Source organism: Trachypithecus francoisi, unplaced genomic scaffold (genome assembly GCF_009764315.1).
Source record: "Trachypithecus francoisi isolate TF-2019V2 unplaced genomic scaffold, Tfra_2.0 Lachesis_group2, whole genome shotgun sequence".
Classification (NCBI taxonomy): Eukaryota; Metazoa; Chordata; class Mammalia; order Primates; family Cercopithecidae; genus Trachypithecus; species Trachypithecus francoisi.
In genome coordinates, this window is record NW_022681465.1 from 60,843,188 (window position 1) to 60,866,014 (window position 22,827).

The window sequence follows — 22,827 nt, forward strand, 5'->3', positions numbered from 1 at the left end:
GCTTCGGTAACTGACTCGATCAACTGGAGGAAAGAGTATCAGCGATTGAGGATCAAATGAATGAAATGAAGCGAGAAGAGAAACCAAAAGAAAAAAGAAGAAAAAGAAATGAACAAAGCCTGCAAGAAGTATGGGATTATGTAAAAAGACCAAATCTACGTCTGATTGGGGTGCCTGAAAGTGAGGGGGAAAATGGAACCAAGTTGGAAAACACTCTTCAGGATATCATCCAGGAGAACTTCCCCAACCTAGTAGGGCAGGCCAACATTCAAATTCAGGAAATACAGAGAACGCCACAAAGATACTCCTCCAGAAGAGCAACTCCAAGACACATAATTGCCAGATTCACCAAAGTTGAAATGAAGGAAAAAATCTTAAGGGCAGCCAGAGAGAAAGGTCGGGTTACCCACAAAGGGAAGCCCATCAGAATAACAGCAGACCTCTCGGCAGAAACTCTACAAGCCAGAAGAGAGTGGGGGCCAATATTCAACGTTCTTAAAGAAAAGAATTTTCAACCGAGAATTTCATATCCAGCCAAACTAAGCTTCATCAGTGAAGGAGAAATAAAATCCTTTACAGATAAGCAAATGCTTAGAGATTTTGTCACCACCAGGCCTGCCTTACAAGAGACCCTGAAGGAAGCCCTAAACATGGAAAGGAACAACCGGTACCAGCCATTGCAAAACATGCCAAAATGTAAAGACCATCGAGGCTAGGAAGAAACTGCATCAACTAACGAGCAAAATAACCAGTTAATATCATAATGACAGGATCAAGTTCACACATAACAATATTAACCTTAAATGTCAATGGACTAAATGCTCCAATTAAAAGACACAGACTGGCAAACTGGATCAAGAGTCAAGACCCATCAGTCTGCTGTATTCAGGAGACCCATCTCACATGCAGAGACATACATAGGCTCAAAATAAAGGGATGGAGGAAGATCTACCAAGCAAATGGAGAACAAAAAAAAGCAGGGGTTGCAATCCTAATCTCTGATAAAACAGACTTTAAACCATCAAAGATCAAAAGAGACAAAGAAGGCCATTACATAATGGTAAAGGGATCAATTCAACAGGAAGAGCTAACTCTCCTAAATATATATGCACCCAATACAGGAGCACCCAGATTCATAAAGCAAGTCCTTAGAGACCTACAAAGAGACTTAGACTCCCATACAATAATAATGGGAGACTTCAACACTCCACTGTCAACATTAGACAGATCAACGAGACAGAAAGTTAACAAGGATATCCAGGAATTGAACTCATCTCTGCACCAAGCGGACCTAATAGACATCTATAGAACTCTCCACCCCAAATCAACAGAATATACATTCTTCTCAGCACCACATCGCACTTATTCCAAAATTGACCACATAATTGGAAGTAAAGCACTCCTCAGCAAATGTACAAGAACTGAATTATAACAAACTGTCTCTCAGACCACAGTGCAATCAAACTAGAACTCAGGACTAAGAAACTCAATCAAAACCGCTCAACTACATGGAAACTGAACAACCTGCTCCTGAATGACTACTGGGTACATAACGAAATGAAAGCAGAAATAAAGATGTCTTTGAAACCAATGAGAACAAAGATACAACATACCAGAATCTCTGGGACACATTTAAAGCAGTGTGTAGAGGGAAATTTATAGCACTAAATGCCCACAAGAGAAAGCAGGAGAGATCTAAAATTGACACTCTAACATCACAATTAAAGAACTAGAGAGGCAAGAGCAAACACATTCAAAAGCTAGCAGAAGGCAAGAAATAACTAAGATCAGAGCAGAACTGAAGGAGATAGAGACACAAAAAACCCTCCAAAAAATCAATGAATCCAGGAGTTGGTTTTTTGAAAAGATAAACAAAATTGACAGACCGCTAGCTAGACTAATAAAGAAGAAAAGAGAGAGAATCAAATAGACGCAATAAAAAATGATAAAGGGGATATCACCACCGACCCCACAGAAATACAAACAACCATCAGAGAATACTATAAATGCCTCTACGCAAATCAACTAGAAAATCTAGAAGAAATGGATAATTTCCTGGACACTTACACTCTCCCAAGACTAAACCAGGAAGAAGTTGAATCCCTGAATAGACCAATAGCAGGCTCTGAAATTGAGGCAACAATTAATAGCCTACCCACCAAAAAAAGTCCAGGACCAAATGGATTCACAGCTGAATTCTACCAGAGGTACAAGGAGGAGCTGGTACCATTCCTTCTGAAACTATTCCAATCAATAGAAAAAGAGGGAATCCTCCCTAACTCTTTTTATGAGGCCAACATCATCCTGATACCAAAGCCTGGCAGAGACACAACAAAAAAGAGAATTTTAGACCAATATCCCTGATGAACATCGATGCAAAAATCCTCAATAAAATACTGGCAAACCGGATTCAGCAGCACATCAAAAAGCTTATCCACCATGATCAAGTGGGCTTCATCCCTGGGATGCAAGGCTGGTTCAACATTCGCAAATCAATAAACGTAATCCAGCATATAAACAGAACCAAAGACAAGAACCACATGATTATCTCAATAGATGCAGAAAAGGCTTTTGACAAAATTCAACAGCCCTTTATGCTAAAAACGCTCAATAAATTTGGTATTAAAGGAACGTACCTCAAAATAATAAGAGCTATTTATGACAAACCCACAGCTAATATCATACTGAATGGGCAAAAACTGGAAAAATTCCCTTTGAAAACTGGCACAAGACAGGGATGCCCTCTCTCACCACTCCTATTCAACATAGTGTTGGAAGTTCTGGCTAGGGCAATCAGGCAAGAGAAAGAAATCAAGGGTATCCAGTTAGGAAAAGAAGAAGTCAAATTGTCCCTGTTTGCAGATGACATGATTGTATATTTAGAAAACCCCATCGTCTCAGCCCAAAATCTCCTTAAGCTGATAAGCAACTTCAGCAAAGTCTCAGGATACAAAATTAATGTGCAAAAATCACAAGCATTCTTATACACCAGTAACAGACAAGCAGAGAGCCAAATCAGGAATGAACTTCCATTCACAATTGCTTCAAAGAGAATCAAATACCTAGGAATCCAGCTTACAAGGGATGTAAAGGACCTCTTCAAGGAGAACTACAAACCACTGCTCAGTGAAATCAAAGAGGACACAAACAAATGGAAGAACATACCATGCTCATGGATAGGAAGAATCAATATCGTGAAAATGGCCATACTGCCCAAGGTGATTTATAGATTCAATGCCATCCCCATCAAGCTACAAATGACTTTCTTCACAGAATTGGAAAAAACTGCTTTAAAGTTCATATGGAACCAAAAAAGAGCCCGCATGGCCAAGACAATCCTAAGTCAAAAGGACAAAGCTGGAGGCGTCACGCTACCTGACTTCAAACTATACTACAAGGCTACAGTAACCAAAACAGCATGGTACTGGTACCACAACAGAGATATAGACCAATGGAACAGAATAGAGTCCTCAGAAATAATACCACACATCTACAGCCATCTGATCTTTGACAAACCTGAGAGAAACAAGAAATGGGGAAAGGATTCCCTATTTAATAAATGGTGCTGGGAAAATTGGCTAGCCATAAGTAGAAAGCTGAAACTGGATCCTTTCCTTACCCCTTATACGAAAATTAATTCAAGATGGATTAGAGACTAAATGTTAGACCTAATACCATAAAAACCCTAGAAGAAAATCTAGGTAGTACCATTCAGGACATAGGCATGGGCAAGGACTTCATGTCTAAAACACCAAAAGCAACGGCAGCAAAAGCAAAAATTGACACATGGGATCTAATTAAACTAAAGAGCTTTTGCACAGCTAAAGAAACTACCATCAGAGTGAACAGGCAACCTACAGAATGGGAAAAAATTTTTGCAACCTACTCATCTGACAAAGGGCTAATATCCAGAATCTACAAAGAACTCAAACAAATATACAAGAAAAAAACAAACAACCACATCAAAAAGTGGGGAAGGATATGAACAGACATTTCTCAAAAGAAGACATCCATACAGCCAACAGACACATGAAAAAATGCTCATCATCACTCGCCATCAGAGAAATGCAAATCAAAACTACAATGAGATACCATCTCACACCAGTTAGAATGGCAATCATGAAGAAGTCAGGAAACAACAGGTGTTGGAGAGGATGTGGAGAAATAGGAACACTTTTACACTGTTGGTGGGATTGTAAACTAGTTCAACCATTATGGAAAACAGTATGGCGATTCCTCAAGGATCTAGAACTAGATGTACCATATGACCCAGCCATCCCACTACTGGGTATATACCCAAAGGATTATAAATTACTCTACTACAAAGACACATGCACACGTATGTTTATTGCGGCACTATTCACAATAGCAAAGACTTGGAATCAACCCAAATGTCCATCTGTGACAGACTGGATTCAGAAAATGTGGCACATATACACCATGGAATACTATGCAGCCATAAAAAAGGATGAGTTTGCATCCTTTGTAGGGACATGGATGCAGCTGGAAACCATCATTCTTAGCAAACTATCACAAGAAGAGAAAACCAAACACCGCATGTTCTCACTCATAGGTGGGAACTGAACAATGAGATCACTTGGACTCGGGAAGGGGAACATCACACACTGGGGCCTATCATGGGGAGGGGGGAGGAGGGAGGGATTGCATTGGGGAGTTATACATGATATAAAAGTCATGCACATGTACCCTAGAACTTAAAGTATAATAAAAAAAAAAAAAAAAAAAAAAAAAATCAAGTCTCTTATTACAAAAAAAAAAAAAAAAAAAAAAGCAGAAAAATTGACAAACCTTAAGCTATATATCCAGGACAAAGCAAGATTATAATTAATCAAATCTGAATGAAAGAGCATCATTATTACAAAACTTACAGAAATAACAAGGATTATAGAGAAGTATTTTAAAACTCTATTTGAAAAAAAATAGCTGACTACACATCAATATGCTTTATAAATAACGACACAAAAATTTTGAACATTCTACCAAACCAGAACCAGCACTGTATAAAAAGGATTACACAATATGACTAAGAAAAATTTATTCCAGGAATGCAAAGTGGTTTAACCTGTAAAATCATTCAATGCAATACATGACAGTAATTGAACAAAAGCCAAAAAAAAAAATGGTAATCTCAATAGAAATAAAGAAAAACTTTTGATAAATTCCACCATGCTTTCTGTATTAAAATGTAGTACCAAACTGAGTGTAAAAAATAACTCTCAATCTGAAACTAATTGGCTTTTCTGAAAATAGCAATTAATATCATACATAATGATGAGACTTAAATGCTTCCCCTCTAAGACAGCAAACAAGAACAGAATGTCTGCTCTTGCTACTTATACTTAACATTATTCTAGAGTTCAAGACTGGGCCATTAATACAGATCAAAGATATAATATCTATCCTGATGGAGTGGAAATAAAGAAATAAAACTATCTCTCTTCACAGATGCCAGGATCTAACATAAATGGAAAACTCCTAAGGAATACATACACACACACATACACACACACACACACATACTCCACAGATGAAACTATTATAACTAACATACAAGTTTATAAAATTGACAGAATTCAAGATCAGTGTACAGAAATCATTTTTATGTATAGATACAAAGTGAAAATGTTATTAAAATATATTTGTTTATAATAGGTTCAAAAATATTTAAGAATAAGTATGGAGATTGACTTCTAACATGTATGTATTTTTGTTGCTGTTGTTTTTATGGTAATAAAATCTTTCTAAAATTAGATACTGCTATTAGTTGAACAACTTTGTGAATATTGTGAAAACCATTGAATTATACATTTTAAAACTTGAAATTTTTGATACATAAATTACATCTGATTAATGCTGTTATAATTACTCTTCTGAATTCTAGCATTATATATTATTTTTCACTGTTCCAGAAGTGCATTTAAATGAACTAATATAGATTATAATTTTTTGTCTGTCTTCTTATATACAAAAAATAACTGCAAGATCCATACATACTGTTGCATATATCATTATTGCATTCTTGTTCTTGCTATGTAATATTCTATTACATAAATATATCAGAAATATTTATCCATAAATTTAAAATGTCTACCTGGTTTCTAGTCTGGACTATCATGTGTAAATACTAGGAAATCATTCTATATATCATTTTGTCACCGTATACATTTATTTCTCCTGTGAGAAGATATAAAACTGCCATTCTTGGAGCATAGGGTAGGTATATTACACATAGTAAGTCATCAAAAATGATTAAATAAATATCCTCTCCCACCAACAACATGTGAAAGTTTCAATTACATAATACAACACAGTGAAACTCTTTTAAAAAATTGATCTGACACCAGCTTTTGAATTTAATAGATATCATGATTCATTTTAAGTCTTCTATTTTTACTATTTATCTCCTCTCTTCTTTGTTCTATAATTTTTCTGTTTTTCTGCTTGCTTTCAGTTTAGCAATTAGCTATTACGTGCAGTCTACGCTTTCATATTTTAATTGAATTTCCTTTTCTTTGTATATTGAAGTCTAATAAGTGATTACATAACTCAATGAAGCATTTTAAATAATTAAATTATAATCCTAATAAGAAAGTCATTTATCATGAAAAGCACATCACAAAGGTTTTTCAATTTGTAAATGTAAATACAAAAATCTGAGATCTGAAGAACTGAATTTCTAAATCTAGCATTATAGTTTCAGTATTGACATACATTTTGTAGATAATCTAGATAAGGCCATAACTTTTATAGAGAAACATGCAGTCTTTGAAGGAAAATTTTGTTTTACAGCCTACGTTGAGGCAATCCTGCACCTAAGATTCAAGACTTTTACTGGTCTAATGCCAGAACAGCAATGATATTATATTGACATAACTTATGTATTGCTTCAAAAACATTTTTCTTTCTAGTACATGAAATTTCTGACAGGACAAAGTTACATTGTTACTTTGCATTTCTTCTGATTCTTCCATAAAATGCTAGGGGGAAATGAAAAACCTATGGAACAGAACAATTTTTTATTCTTTTCTTTGAGACAGAGTCTCACTCTGTCGCCCAGGCTGGAGAGCAGTGGTGCAATCTTGGCTCACTGCAAGCTCCGTCTCCTGGGTTCATGCCATTCTCCTGCCTCAGCCTCCTGAGTAGCTGGGACTACAGGTGCCCGCCACCACGCCTGGCTAATTTTTTGTATTTTTAGTAGAGATGGGGTTTCACCATATTAGGCAGGTGGAACAGAACAATTTTTAAAATTTATTACTATGATTCTTTAACATGAAAAAATTAAAATATATCCTTTTATCTCTTTTAATTTTATACAAACATCAGAATATATACTAATTTTAAAGTTATAAGAATTTGTTTCTAAGTTATCAATTATTAATAAAAAACTTGGCCTGGTGTGGTGGCTCACGCCTGTAATCCCAGCACTTTGGGAGGATGAGGCAGATGGATCAAGAGGTCAGGAGACCCAGACCATCCTGGTTAACATTGTGAAACCCCGTCTCTACTAAAAATATGAAAAGAAAATTAGCCGGGAGTGGTGGTGGGCACCTGTAGTCCCAGCTACTGGGGAGGCTGAGGCAGTTGAATGGCGTGAACCCTGGAGGCAGAGGTTGCAGTGAGCCGAGATCGCACCACTGCACACCAGCCTGGGTGACAGAGCGAGACTTCATCAAAAAAAAAAAAAAAACAGTTGAAGTATAAATTCTGGTAATTTTCTAAAAGGTCTAGGATGCAATATACCTCTAATAAAAATAACAGGTTTTAGGTTTTTTATTCTTAAAATTTACATTTACATTAAATACAAACAAAAAGTATATCTGAGATTCTAATGCCTAAATATCCCATATAAAAAAATCAAAACTGGTTGGGCGTGGTGGCTTGCACCTGTAATCCCAGCACTTTGGGAGGCTGAGGCAGGAGCATCAATTGTCAGGGCTTCAAGGCAAGCTTGGCCAATAAATAAAACTTACTTGTTTCTTGGTAAATATAAAGCACTTTCTAAAACCATTGCACATGGTGACTTGGGCAAGGAAGTCCATTGTGGTTTCCGATGAACACATAACCAGGCAATATCAGTTAATTTTACTGATATATCATCCTAGAATATAAATTTATCTAATTGTAATTATTGGATTTTACCATTATTAAATTACCATTATACCACTTATGCACTTTGATTACATTATTTTTGGCTGTCTAGAAACAATAAACTTGGATAAAATCAGTATGAAATGCCTTAAATTGTTTCAAAATTAAAATATTTTTATTATGTTTGTGCAAATTTTCTTAAATGACCATGTACAGCCATCAACATTTTTCCAAAATGTTATGTGTTGTATGTGTCTATATCTCCTGGCAGAAATTAATGACTGAGATGGAAAGAGTGGGGGGGGCGGGGGGGAGAGAGAGAGAGAGAGAGAGAGAGAGACATAAAAACATAAAAATAGAACCATACATCTGTCTGGTTCAAATGAATGATGTAGCATAGATTTGGCTTTGAAATAATTCCTTGAAAATGTATTAAATTTCTTGGTGGAGTAGCCACTCGTTTCATTCATTCATGTGATTAAACTGAAAGCTACAGCACAGGCTATCTTATTCAGAGGCAAATCATTGTGTGCTGACTATACAAGGTTATTAAGTGACTGACTTGATTCTCCTTCAGACTGAGGTCAACGCCTACCCGAATTGGTGGAGTTTCCTTGCCTCCAAACCCTTTTAAAGCTTAAAATATAAAATTTCTTTCTAAACGTAATGATTAAAAGAATCAGTTTTTTTGTGTTTCACTTCATATCATTCCAACTTCTTGGACAACACTATTTTTCTTTTTTATTATACTTTAAGTTCTAGGGTACATGTGCATAATGTGCAGGTTTGTTACATATGTATATTTGTGCCTTGTTGGTGTGCTGCACCCATCAACTCGTCAGCACCCATCAATTCATCATTTATATCATGTATAACTCCCCAATGCAATCCCTCCCTCCTCCCCCCTCCCCATGATAGGCCCCAGTGTGTGATGTTCCCCTTCCCGAGTCCAAGTGATCTCATTGTTCAGTTCCCACCTATGAGTGAGAACATGCGGTGTTGGTTTTTCTCTCTTTGTGATAGTTTGCTAATGATGGTTTCCAGCTGCATCCATGTTCCTACAAAGCGCAAACTCATCCTTTTTATGGCTGCATAGTATTCCATGGTGTATATGTACCACATTTTCTTAATCCAGTCTGTCACAGATGGACATTTGGTTGATTCCAAGTCTTTGCTATTGTGAATAGTGCCGCAATAAACATACATGTGCATGTGTCTTTGTAGTAGATATTTATAATCCTTGGGTATATACCCAGTAGTGGATGGCTGGGTCATATGGTACATCTAGGTCTAGATCCTTGAGGAATCGCCATACTGTTTTCCATAATGGTTGAACTAGTTTACAATCCCACCAACAGTGTAAAAGTGTTCCTATTTCTCCACATCCTCTCCAACACCTGTTGTTTCCTGACTTCTTAATGATTGCCATTCTAACTGATGTGAGATGGTATCTCATGGTGGTTTTGATTTGCATTTCTCTGATGCGAGTGATGATGAGCATTTTTTCATGTGTCTGTTGGCTGTATGAATGTCTTCTTTTGAGAAATGTCTGTTCATATCCTTTCCCCACTTTTTGATGAGGTTGTTTTTTTTTTTCTTGTACATTTGTTTGAGTTCTTTGTAGATTCTGGATATTAGCCCTTTGTCAGATGAGTAGGTTGCAAAAATTTTCTCCCATTCTGTAGGTTGCCTGTTCACTCTGATGGTAGTTTCTTTAGCTGTGCAAAAGCTCTTTAGTTTAATTAGATCCCATGTGTCAATTTTGGCTTTTGCTGCCGTTGCTTTTGGTGTTTTAGACATGAAGTCCTTGCCCATGCCTATGTCCTGAATGGTACTACCTAGATTTTCTTCTAGGGTTTTTATGGTATTAAGTCTAACATTTAAGTCTCCAATCCATCTTGAATTAATCTTCGTATAAGCGGTAAGGAAAGGATCCAGTTTCAGCTTTCTACTTATGGCTAGCCAATTTTCCAGCACCATTTATTAAATAGGGAATCCTTTCCCCAATTCTTGTTTCTCTCAGGTTTGTCAAAGATCAGATGGCTGTAATGTGTGGTATTATTTCTGAGGACTCTATTCTGTTCCATTGGTCTATATCTCTGTTGTGGTACCAGTACCATGCTGTTTTGGTTACTGTAGCCTTGTAGTATAGTTTGAAGTCAGGTAGCGTTACGCCTCCAGCTTTGTCCTTTTGACTTAGGATTGTCTTGGCAATGTGGGTCTTTTTTGGTTCCATATGAACTTTAAAGCCGTTTTTTTTTCCAATTCTGTGAAGAAACTCATTGGTAGCTTGATGGGGATGGCATTGAATGTATAAATAACCTTGGGCAGTATGGCCATTTTCACGATATTGATTCTTCCTATCCATGAGCATGGTATGTTCTTCCATTTGCTTGTGTCCTCTTGATTTCACTGAGCAGTGGTTTGTAGTTCTCCTTGAAGAGGTTCTTTACATCCCTTGTAAGCTGGATTCCTAGGTATTGATTCTCTTTGAAGCAATTGTGAATGGAAGTTCATTCCTGATTTGGCTCTCTGCTTGTCTGTTACTGGTGTATAAGAATGCTTGTGATTTTTGCACATTAATTTTGTATCCTGAGACTTTGCTGAAGTTGCTTATCAGCTTAAGGAGATTTTGGGCTGAGACGATGGGATTTTCTAAATATACAATCATGTCATCTGCAAACAGGGACAATTTGACTTCCTCTTTCCTAACTGGATACCCTTGATTTCTTTCTCTTGCCTGATTGCCATAGCCAGAACTTCCAACACTATGTTGAATAGGAGTGGTGAGAGAGGGCATCCCTGTCTTGTGCCAGTTTTCAAGGGAATTTTTCCAGTTTTTGCCCATTCAGTATGATATTAGCTGTGGGTTGTCATAAATAGCTCTCATTATTTTGAGGTACGTTCCATCAATACAGAATTTTTGAGCGTTTTTAGCATAAAGGGCTGTTGAATTTTGTCAAAAGCCTTTTCTGCATCTATTGAGATAATCATGTGGTTCTTGTCTTTGGTTCTGTTTATATGCTGGATTACGTTTATTGATTTGCGAATGTTGAACCAGCCTTGCATCCCAGGGATGAAGCCCACTTGATCATGGTGGATAAGCTTTTTGATGTGCTGCTGAATCCGGTTTGCCAGTATTTTATTGAGAATTTTTGCATCGATGTTCATCAGGGATATTGGTCTAAAATTCTCTTTTATTAAACAGAGTATTATTTGAAATATAAAAACGAACATTCCATTTAACTATGGTGTATCCACTGTGAATTAACCTGATATCAATGATTTCAGATTTTTTTTCCAGGCATTTTTGAAGGGATCCTATAAAAGATGACATTTCTACTTTACTAGAATACATTTTAAATAACTGTCAATATTTTAATTATTATATGGTGGTTAACCTAGATAAACCCAGTTAGGACACATTTTTTTCCATCAAGACCCAGTTTTGTCACTATCAACCCCTCTCTAGGTCCTTTCTGTGGTCAGAGGAGAAAACACTTGACATTCATGGAATGTTTAAAAACTTCTGAAAATTCTGAGTTATGTGTTGTTTTCAGTAGGACTCTATACAGCCTTTGTAACAAGACAGGTCTGAGGGTCTTCTGAGGGTCTTCTGCACAATACTCCCAAATCTTCATCCTTGTCATCCAGAAGAATATTCTTGCATTGTGTGAAAAAGAAGGCTGTAATATAAGTAAAGGCCCTGAGTACTTAAAGTGCCTAAAATCTGTGCTTTTGGATCCCACCCTCCATGTCCATTGAAGTGAGTGGTTCCAAGGAAGGAAAGTTAGTTGTCAACGTGCAAAGAACAAAGGAGAGATGTACAGGTAGAATGCAGATAGTGTATCTAGAGACTAGCACCCTGTAACAAATCAGACAGCACACATGTAAGTAGGCAAAATACAGGCATCAGGAAGTGCTGCAATACAGAGTAAAATAATCCCCTCCTATCTTATTTCTATCTCTTTGGTGATGTATATTTGGAAAGCTATCTTTTCTATAGCCAAAACTTGTTACACTACACAAGGAAGCTTCATGAAAATTATCATATCATAAAATATTTTTGAGGTATAAGCCTACAAAGAGTTAACACAGCCCAAGCCCATATATACACACACATATACATATATATACACATACATATATGTACATATACATACATATATACATATGTATGTATATACATATATATATGTATGCATATATATGTATATATATGTATGTGTGTATATATGTAAAATTCTGGTAATTTTCTAAAAGGTCTAGGATGCAATATACCTCTAATTAAAATAACAGGTATGTATATATATATGTAAAATATATATGTAAAATATATATGTATGTGTATGTGTGTATATGTATGTAAAAGAAATCATTTTGGCCTGGTACAGCGGCTCAAACCTACAATCTCAACACTTTGGGAGGCCAAGGAGGGTGGATCATCTGAGGTCAGGAGTTCGAGACCAGCCTGGTCAACAAGGTGAAACCCTGTCTCTACAAAAAAATTCAAAAAAAATTAGCCAGGCGTGGTGGTGGGCACCTGTAATCCCAGCTACTTGGGAGGCTGAGGCAGGAGAGTCACTTGAACCAGAGAGGCAGAGGTTGCAGTGAGCCAAGATCATGCCACAGCATTCCAGCCTGGGCAACAAGGGCAAAACTCTGTCTCAAAAAATAAATAAATAAAAACGAAAGAGAAATCTTTTTGTATTAGCTCATATTTTCACAGAATACTACTTACATTAAAAACATAAAATATTGTCATACAACATAACGTACACTGTGCTAAAAAATACACAGGTTTGAATTTTTCACATGAACTTTAAAAATAATTTTGAAAATGTAAGACATTTCAGGCTTTACTCCAGGAATCATCCAATTCTCTCACACCGGAAGCTTGGCATATTTAATATGTAAGCACCTGGTAAATTGTCTGTTTTCAAAAAATTAATTTCTAGGATCTCCAAATGAAAAGTTTTCTTTTGGAACAGAAAATAGAAAAAGATTGTGAATGTGTAAATGTGTATGTGTGTGTTTGGAGAGGCTAGAGTTATTGTACATGATTATGTGAAGACTACTTCATTCTCTAAACAGCTAATACAAAAATGTTTTCATTTAGAGGCTGGTCTTCATTGAGAAAATATGTTGAGGATCTCAACATCTAGAACCTGATTGCTTGCTCATAAACAAAGAAGCAACGCTGAAACACAAGGGAAATAAAAATGTAAAGTTTTTGCAGAGTGAGCAGGCAGTTTGCCACAGTGCTCTAGGCAGAAGACAATTAAGATATCTAATGCTTACGACAATTTTAAAGTTTTTTCTGGGGCAAACCTATCTTGCTAAATTCAAGTCTTACAAAATCATATAGTAAAGTCCACATTGTTCTCTAAGATTTCCATGTGTTATTTCTCCCTGATAAGCTAGAAAAAAATTAGGATTCTTCACACAGGTAGATTCTGGATTAATGAAAAGAAAGCATACTTGCCCAAAAAAAGCAGAACTTGAGAAAACTGCTTATGTTGTTATAAAATTATAAAATTGTTCCAGTGAATGCCTGATTCTGGTACTGATAAAGCTGTGGTGCAATTATTATGTGCCACTGTGTGTTCTGTTTGTCTGAGCAAGCTAAGTACCTTCTTTATAAAAATGCTGAAGTATATTCCTATAACATTTCCACCTGGAAAAACAAAATAAACTCATTCAAATATAATTATTAGTTCTTCTTCTCCTCCTATCTAACTCTCTTTGCAGAAGGTTCTACCAGTATCTTTAAAAGACAAAACTAACAGCTTTATTTCAAGTCTCTAAAATCAAAAATTGAGGTTTTTTTATATCTCTCGACTTGTTTATTACATTATTGAGAAAACCTATTAACAACAAACAAGCCAACTCATTATACATATAATAGCCATGTGTTCATGACATTGTTAATTGTATATGATCTATTATACTGTTGATTTACAAAATTTAGTACAAGTTGGTGAGATAAAATACCAGCTGAAAAAGATGATGTAGTTGTCACAAGGTAAATATTAAACAAAATGTGCACATAATTATTTTAATAGAAAAATCTAATTACATCTCACAATTATTTGAAATAATTTACTTCTTTAAGACATTAGAAATGTCATATCATAGTTAGAGTCCAAAATTTAAGTGAAAGATTAACTTAGACATATATAAATGCTTGCTGTAGCTCATTTGATTTCCATTTTGTTTTATTTATTTACATTTCTAATAACAATTGGAAAAAAAATTGAGTTTTGTTGGCAAGTGCCTATTTTCCACTAATTACAGTCTCATTGCTGTTAGTTTACATATTTTCTTTTTGTCCAGAAGATGCTGCTGCTGCTGCATAGATGCTCATACAACTTTGGCTACTGGCTGTTCATAGTCTCACTGTCACATTCATTGTTGACTAAAAAGGAGATTGATGCACTTTTTTCTCAATGACTTTGTTTTTCATTCCACTCCTTGATTACTGTAATCTTAGAAAACAAGGTATCATAAAACATAAAGGGTCTTTTAAGAAATCAATTTATGTTATCTGATCCAGGAGAGAAACAAAAAAGAAGATTGGATTAAGATGAGATCAGGTGCTGAAGATTTACAATAGAAAGGGTAAAGGTGGTAACCAATGTGCGTTTTCAAACACTAGAAAACACTTGAATAAAGTATTTTAACTGAAAAACCAGTTTTCAGCTATAGAATATGCTGTAATAATTCAGAATGTCAGGTTCAAAAACAGAAAAAAATAGAATCACAATGAGATAAGGAATAAGTAAAATACATTTTTCCTTTTTTGCTAACATGTTAAAACATACCATGCTGAAAATATATATACATTTAAAAGTCCTCATTATAATTTAAGGAACTATTGTGTATGATCATGTTCATTTACATGCCCTATTCTGTGTTTTCTAATTATGGAATTGAATTAATTAATTAGAAAAACAAGTTGAGAGGGATTCTGAAATAGTATAGCTCTATTCTTACTCTGAAGAAGTTGAAGGGATCTTCCAAGTAATACACATGTTCCATCCTCTGACCTCCTTGTTCATAAAATTGCTGAAATAATCACAATGTCTCTAAGTCTCCTCCATGCATATACATATGCGCATGCACACACATATACACACAAATGTAGATTAACAATTTAGGTAGAAATTTTCGGTTAGTTTCTACATATGGTGTCCTTGAGATAAAATGTATATCTTTTCACATTTATGGTCCTAAAGTGGCAGTTTTAAAATAAAATAGGAGCTTTCAAAATGTGGTTGTGTAGATGTATGAGTTATGAGTAGTATTAAAAATATTAACCTAGCATTTGTTTAGAAAATACTGAGATCTGATATGGTCAAGAGTTGACATACAGCATAAAATTTATTTTTGAAATAAATTTTAATAAAGATTACATTTAAAAGATTACTTGGGAAAATAGTCATTATTTTTCATTCAAGTACAGAGAGTATTAAAGTTGACCATGTATTTACAACAAAAGAAGACTGAGCAAATGCCAAATAAGAAAATCATACACAACTTCTTTCTAAGCCATAATGTGAAAATGAAATTGATAACAGTAAGTTAGTCAAAATAGCATAATTTTTGAACTTGAAGATACTTCAGAACACTGCACAAATAAAATAATAAATAAAAAATAAAATAATATACATTTAGAACTAAAACAACAACAAAAAACTCTTTTCAAAAGTGTTTGAAATAATCACGAACATGTCCTATATGATAAGACTTGTTCTGAACAATAACAACAAAAATTATGTAGCACACAAAAAGGTAGCAAAAATCAATTATGAGAAACAGGGTCAGACACGACATAGATATAGGACTGACATGGTAATTAAAATAACTATGCTTAACATACTAAAGCCTCTAATAGCAAAGAGAGCCCCAGAGAGATAATTCCAGCCACAAAATGGAAACCATAAGAGAAAAATCAAGGAGAAAATATAGAAATCACAACAATGCATAGAAATGAAGATCTTCAATAAACTCATAAGTAGACTCAGCATAGTTGAGGAAAAAAATCAGTAATGTTGAATAAACAATGATTAAACAGCCCAATTAAAATGAAAAGAAAAGAAACAGAAAAATTATAGATCTTTGGCACAATATCAAATATTCTAATTTGTGCATAATTGGAATTTTTAAAGAAGAAATGTTTAATGAAATAATGGGTGACACATTTTCAGAAGTAATGCCAAGCAGCAAACTATTGTTCTAAGGTAAGTTAAAATCAAACTGGATAAAACCCAAAATATACAAACAGACTTGCATATACATACATGTGTGAATGTGCAGACACACACACACACACACACACACACACATAAACACACAGACCTAAGCATTTTATAGTCAAACTGCTTACTGGTGAAGGCTATGAGAAAATTTTTAAGACATATAAAGAGGCATTTTGCTTTCAGAGAGCCAGTGAGAAGAAATATAGCTGACTTACCATCAAAAGTCATGTGAATAAGAAGACAATGGAGTGACATTTCTGACATATTAAATGAAACACCTGTCAACCTCAAACTCAATATCAGTGAAAGAATCTTTCCAAATTACAATGAAAAAAACATACCGTGACAAACAGAACCTAAATGATTTGTTCATTCATGTATTCATTACCAGTAGAACTAGACTACAGACAATGTTTAAGAAACTTCTTCAAGCAGAAAAAAAAAAAAAAAATATGACGCAGTCAGAAACTTGGATCTATACTGAATAGAGATTTGACTGTGGAATAAATTATACTTGATTCTTTAATGCAAAATGGTAACTGTATACATGTGTACTTATGCACATATAATAATACATATGTATAAAATTAAAATAACTGTAACAGAATATGAGAGATTGTGAGAAAGATATTGGAATCATAAGGTCAATGAAATGTATGTGAGTGGCATAATATTATTTTAATATAGCCTCTGATTATTTACAAATGTATATTGTAAACCATAGAGATATTGCTGAAAAAAAAGATAAAAAATGTGAAAATAGACATATAAAAGCCACAAAGCTATAATATACTTAGTTAAAACCTGAGATGATTGGAAAAGTGGGAAAGAAACAAATAGAATACTGTTGGAGAAATGATATATTTTAATCAAATTTTTTTGATAATCAGATTAAATGTGAATGGTCTAAACTCAGTTGTTAAGAGATACATTGTTAAATCAGATAAAGAAATGTAGAACTCAGCTATATTCTTGCTACAACATTCCAATATGAATAAAAAGATACAGATTTTTTCTTAAAAGGATGAAGAAAAATATTCTGTTTAAATACGAATTCAAAATAAAGCTAGATTGGCTATATTAATTTCAGACAAAGTAGATTTCAAAACAAGAACATTTACAAGAGACAAAGAGTGACGTCAGATAATTGTAAAGATAACAATTATCTAAGAAGATATACCAATCCTATGCGTGTATGTAACTAACAACAGACATTCAAGATTTGTGAGGCCAAGAAAATGCTGGATCTGAAAGGAGTAGTAGATGTGTCCACAATTACAATGTAATTTTTTACCTATTTTTCAGTGAACTACAGAAAAGCCAGCAGAAAACAAGCAACAATTTCTATGACATGAAAAATCAGCTTGATCTAATTGGCATTTTAGAACATGACACACAATGAGAATAAAGAAACACATTCCTCTCAAGAGGACATTGATGATTCACCGCAACAGATTATACTTGAGGGTCATTAAATAAACCTTAATACAACAAATACACACATTGAAATCCTATACAGTAGGCTCTAAAAACAAGAAAATTTAATTAGAAATCAATAACCTAAATATATCTGGAAATTACTTAATACATGGAAATTAAACACACAGATAAACACAGAATCCAAGAGCAAGATTCAAGAAAAATGTAAAATTTCTTAAATACATATATTTTCAAAAATTGAAAGTAAAGAATTAAACATCACAATTTGTGAACTGAAATTAAAGCTGTGTTTAGTGAGAACCATATAACATTAAAGGCTTATGTTAGAAAAAGAAAGATTTACAATCACTACCCTCTGCTTCCATCTAAAGAGACAAGAGGCAGAAAAGCAAAATGAACTCAAAGCAAATAGAAGGAAGAAAATGATTTTGATAGCACGAAAATCAATAGATTGAAAATTAAATGAATAAAAAGTCAATTCAAATAATGAATGAAGTCAACACATAAAAAATTAGATAGGACAAAAATTATCTTAGGCGGCTGAACAATGGCCCATCAACAGAGGCCCACATTCTAATTCCCAGAAATTTTCAATACTGCTTTACATGGAAACAGGGTCTTTGCTGATGTGATTAACGTATGAGTCTTGAGATGAAGAGAGTATCTTGGACTAAAAGGGTAGACCCTAATGCAACCCTTCGTATTATCATAAGAGGGAGATTTGACAGACGTAAGAGAAATCAATTTGACTGTGGGGACAGACATTGAAGTGTCATGATGATGGAAGTGGCTGCCCATCTGGCTGTGTGCGCCTCAGAGCTGGCAGGAGCCAGGAGCAGGTGAGAGCCCCAACCCCTACCAAGTTGGCTGGGTAGGAGCCCCACGTTCCTGGGCACAGCTACAGATGCCCAGCCGCAGCTCTGGACCTGGGCATCCTTGCCCTGTCAGGGGTCCAGGAAGTCCCCCTTGTTCCTGCAGGCTCTGAAGCACCTGTTCTTGCTCCCTGGCCTCTCCCTGCTCCTAGCTCTTATTTTGGAGCAAAGTTGTGGCCAAGCTTAGGTGCTGTTGCAATCCAGCCATGTGTGCGTGTGTTCAGGGCAGCACTGACACACAAGATCCCCTCTGCCACCTCTGCCCCTCAAGACTTTGGGCACTGATAAGCACAGGAGGGAAGCATGGGTGGAGAGGGTATTGGAGTGCTGAGGACAGCTCGGAACTGGCTCACACTCAGCCCTCGGTGCAAATAGCCAGGCCGCCATTGATGGTGGTGGGAGGCAGACAGGTTCCTGGGCAGAAAGCGCCCATTCCTCAGTGATATCCCACCTTTAAGCCAGGGACAGCCTGAAGCCTGGGGACTGGGCTATCAGTTCCAGGTACAGGCCATGGCCCAGACTGAGAACTCATGGGGCTTTTTCCAGGCCCACCCATGGACCAATCAGCATGTACTTCCTCCTTTCTGAGCCCACAAAAAAACCCTGGACTCAGCCAGATTCACACAGATGTCACGAATACCAGCCGTGGGAAGGAATGACCCACTTTGGGTCTCCTGAACTCCTCGGAATGGTCTGTCTGCTGATAGAAGCTACCCACACTGTGTCTCGTCTCATCTGAGGGCTGCACTTATCAGGATGACCTGCCTGTGGAAAGGAGCTACCCACTGCGGGTCTCCTGAAAACTGTTCTGTTGATCAATGAAGCTCTCTCTGCTTGCTCACCCTCCAGTTGACCACATACCTCATTCTTCCTGGAGGTGGGACATGAAACCAGGACCTGCCAAATGTCAGGATTGAAAGGGCTGTAATAAAAACAAGGCTGAAACACATGCCCCACTTGCCATGTTGCGGATGACAAGAAGGAGAGGAGAGAGAAAAAGAGAAGAGAGAAAGAGAAAAGAGAGAAATAAGAGAGAAGGAGAGAAGAGGTGTTCCCCTTTGGGAAGTCCAGACCTAGGAGCTTCCTGAGGGAGGGCCGTGACACTCTTTGGGGATCTGTGGTTCCTGGTGTATCCAAGCTTCTGACCACCATCGTGTTCCCCGTTGCCTGCAGCGGAAGCCGCCTGTGGTATGCCTAGTTCAGCCACCACCTCACCAGGAACCGGTGTCTGTGCCAGAGACTGGAGCTGGCTGCCCACTGCAACTGACGTGCCTGGCTGTGCACAGTGGCCAGACCCTACACTCACTCACAAACCCTTCACTACTGCGTACCTGGTTCAGCCTTGGCAGAGTTGGGATCTGGTAGTGTGAGCAGAGCGCAGCCTACTGGGCTGAGTGGGTAGAATGAACCCCACAGGCATAAGTAAACCCTGACAAAGGCATATTGGCCACAGAGATATTGAGCTGGCAACGTTAACATCCTAAGGATACTGTGACAGTCAAACACAGTCAAGGCATGTGGGCAGCCAGGAGGCCAGAAGTGATTTGCCCCCTAGAGCCTCTAGAGGGAACATGCCAAGGCTGGCACTGATTTTCAAGCAGTGAAACTGAGTTCAGACTTCTAGATTCCACAACTATAAGAACATAAATTTAATCTTTGTGGTCATTTGCTAAAACAGCCACAGGAAATGAATACATTATCATATCAGGTATTGAAGAGAGAGCATCACTATCAATCCCACAGTCAGTTAGAGAATAATAAAATTATACTGGGAAATACTGTACATCTGTAAATTTGATAATTTAAAAGGGATAGACATAATTAACAGAAAAGTTAAATTTTATTAGTATATGTAGATAAATATATGTAGATGATATAAATACGGCTAATATAAACATGTGTAAAACTAAATGCAACATGATAGTCTGGGTTGAGTTCTGAAATAGAAAAATAATTTTAGTTAAAGAACTATTAAAATATAAAATAATGTTCATTAATTAATGGAATTTGACTAAATAAAATGTCTTAATTTAGACAGATACACTATGTTTATATGATGGTATCATTAAGGGAAGCGGAGTGAGGATGCATGGTTGCTTTCTGTATCATCTAATTTTGCTATCAATCTACAATTATTTCAAAAACATTTTTGGCCAGGCGCGGTGGCTCATGGCTGTAATCCCAGCACTTTGGGAGGCTGAGGTAGGCAGATCACAAGGTCAGGAGATCAAGACCATTCTGGCCAACGTGGTGAAACCCTGTCTCTACTAAAAATACTAAAATTGTCTGGGCGTGGTGGTGCTTCTCTGTAATCCCAGGTACTCCAGAGGATGAGGCAGGAGAATTTCTTGAACCAGGGAGTCAGAGGTTGCAGTGAGCCGATATTGCGCCACTGCACCCCAGCCTGGCAACAGAGCAAGACTCCATCTCAAATAATAATAATAATAATAGTAAAATTTATAAGAACATAAAGCAGTGATTTTTAGTCAATGGTTGGCCAGAAAATATCTACTAGGCAGTACACTTACAATGATCTATCATTAGAGATGGTCAGAAAATTTGAAACTATTGTCGTTTGTTTGTGCAGAAAAAACAAACAAAAAAAACACATATCTAATTTTTAAGTGTACCTTTTTAAAAATATATATATATTTTTTTTGAGACAGAGACTCACTCTGTCGCGCAGACTGAAGTGCAGTGGCGCGATCTTGGCTTACTACAAGCTGTGCCTCTCGGGTTCACGCTATTTTCGTGCTTCAGCCTCCGGAGTAGCTGGGACTACAGGTGCCCGTTACCACGCCTGGCTAATTTTTTGTATTTTTACTTGAGACAGGGTTTCACACTGTTAGCCAGGATGTTCTCGTTTTCCTGACCTTGTGATCTGCCCACCTCGGCCTCCCAAAGTTCTGGGATAACAGGCGTGATCTACTGCTCCCAGCCAGTTTAACTCTTTAAAATACGCCTTTATTAAAATAACATTGGTCTTAATTTTAAATACTATAAATAATCTACTGACTACATTCTTATTTTTTATAAAATAAACCACCTCAATATTAAAATGTACAATAATAAATAATCGACGATGTTTAAAATCATTTATTTTATCCTTTGAACTACATAGGTAACCAGAAATAGTTTTTTAAAAAAATATTTAAATGGATAGTTAATATTTAATCAGATGTAATTAATTTTTGGAATGTATTTGGCACATATGTGAAAAGTATTTTATATAAACTTTATTAAATATGCCTTTCTATGCACATTTTTAAAACAGAAGAATTAACTGTACAATGAAGAAGTTTTCCAGTAGGCTCTAAGAAAATAAATTCAGGCCAGGTGCAGTGGCTCATGTCTGCAGTCACAGCACTTGGGGAGACCGAGACAGGTGGTTCACTTGAGCTCAAGAGTTCAAGAGCAGCTTGGGCAACATGGCAAAAACCCATTTCCACACACACAAGCACACAAAACAAAAATACAAAAATTAGTCAGGTATGGTGGCTCACGTCTGTGATCCTAGCTATTTAGGACATTGAGGTGGTAGAATCAATTGAGCCCAGAGAAGTTGAGACTGCAATGAGCTGAGATCAGGCCACAGTACTCCAGCCTGGGTAACAGAGCAAGATACTGCCTCAAAACAAAAATGACATATTATTTCAGAATTTTCAGTTTTTAAAAAAATAAACATACATCAAGCAATGCATCAAAGTATTCTGTATGATAATTATAATACAACAACCTACAAAAACACAAGGCTCACGTGATTACTGTATCTTAGGGATAGCCTTAAAATGAGAATATCTATTTTGTATCTTAAAAATGAATCACAACACTATAGTGTTTTTAGTAACCTTCAGAAATGCCTGGTAACTTATTTTTCATCCTGTTTTCTGTTCCAAGGAACTTAAATGGATGACATCAATGATTCTGTTTAATTGGTCCTCAGATCACAGTGATGGGTTGCTACGTTGTCCTTGTCTGGTTAATCTTTGTCATTTTTTAACAATAAACCAGCACAGCCAAGGGAAATAATAAGGCAAAGAAATGTAAAATCATTAAGTTTTTCAGATAGACTGTGGATAACTTATTTCCATTGTGCATTCATTAATGATTATTTCTAAGCTAAAATTACAATTAAATTTGACAAT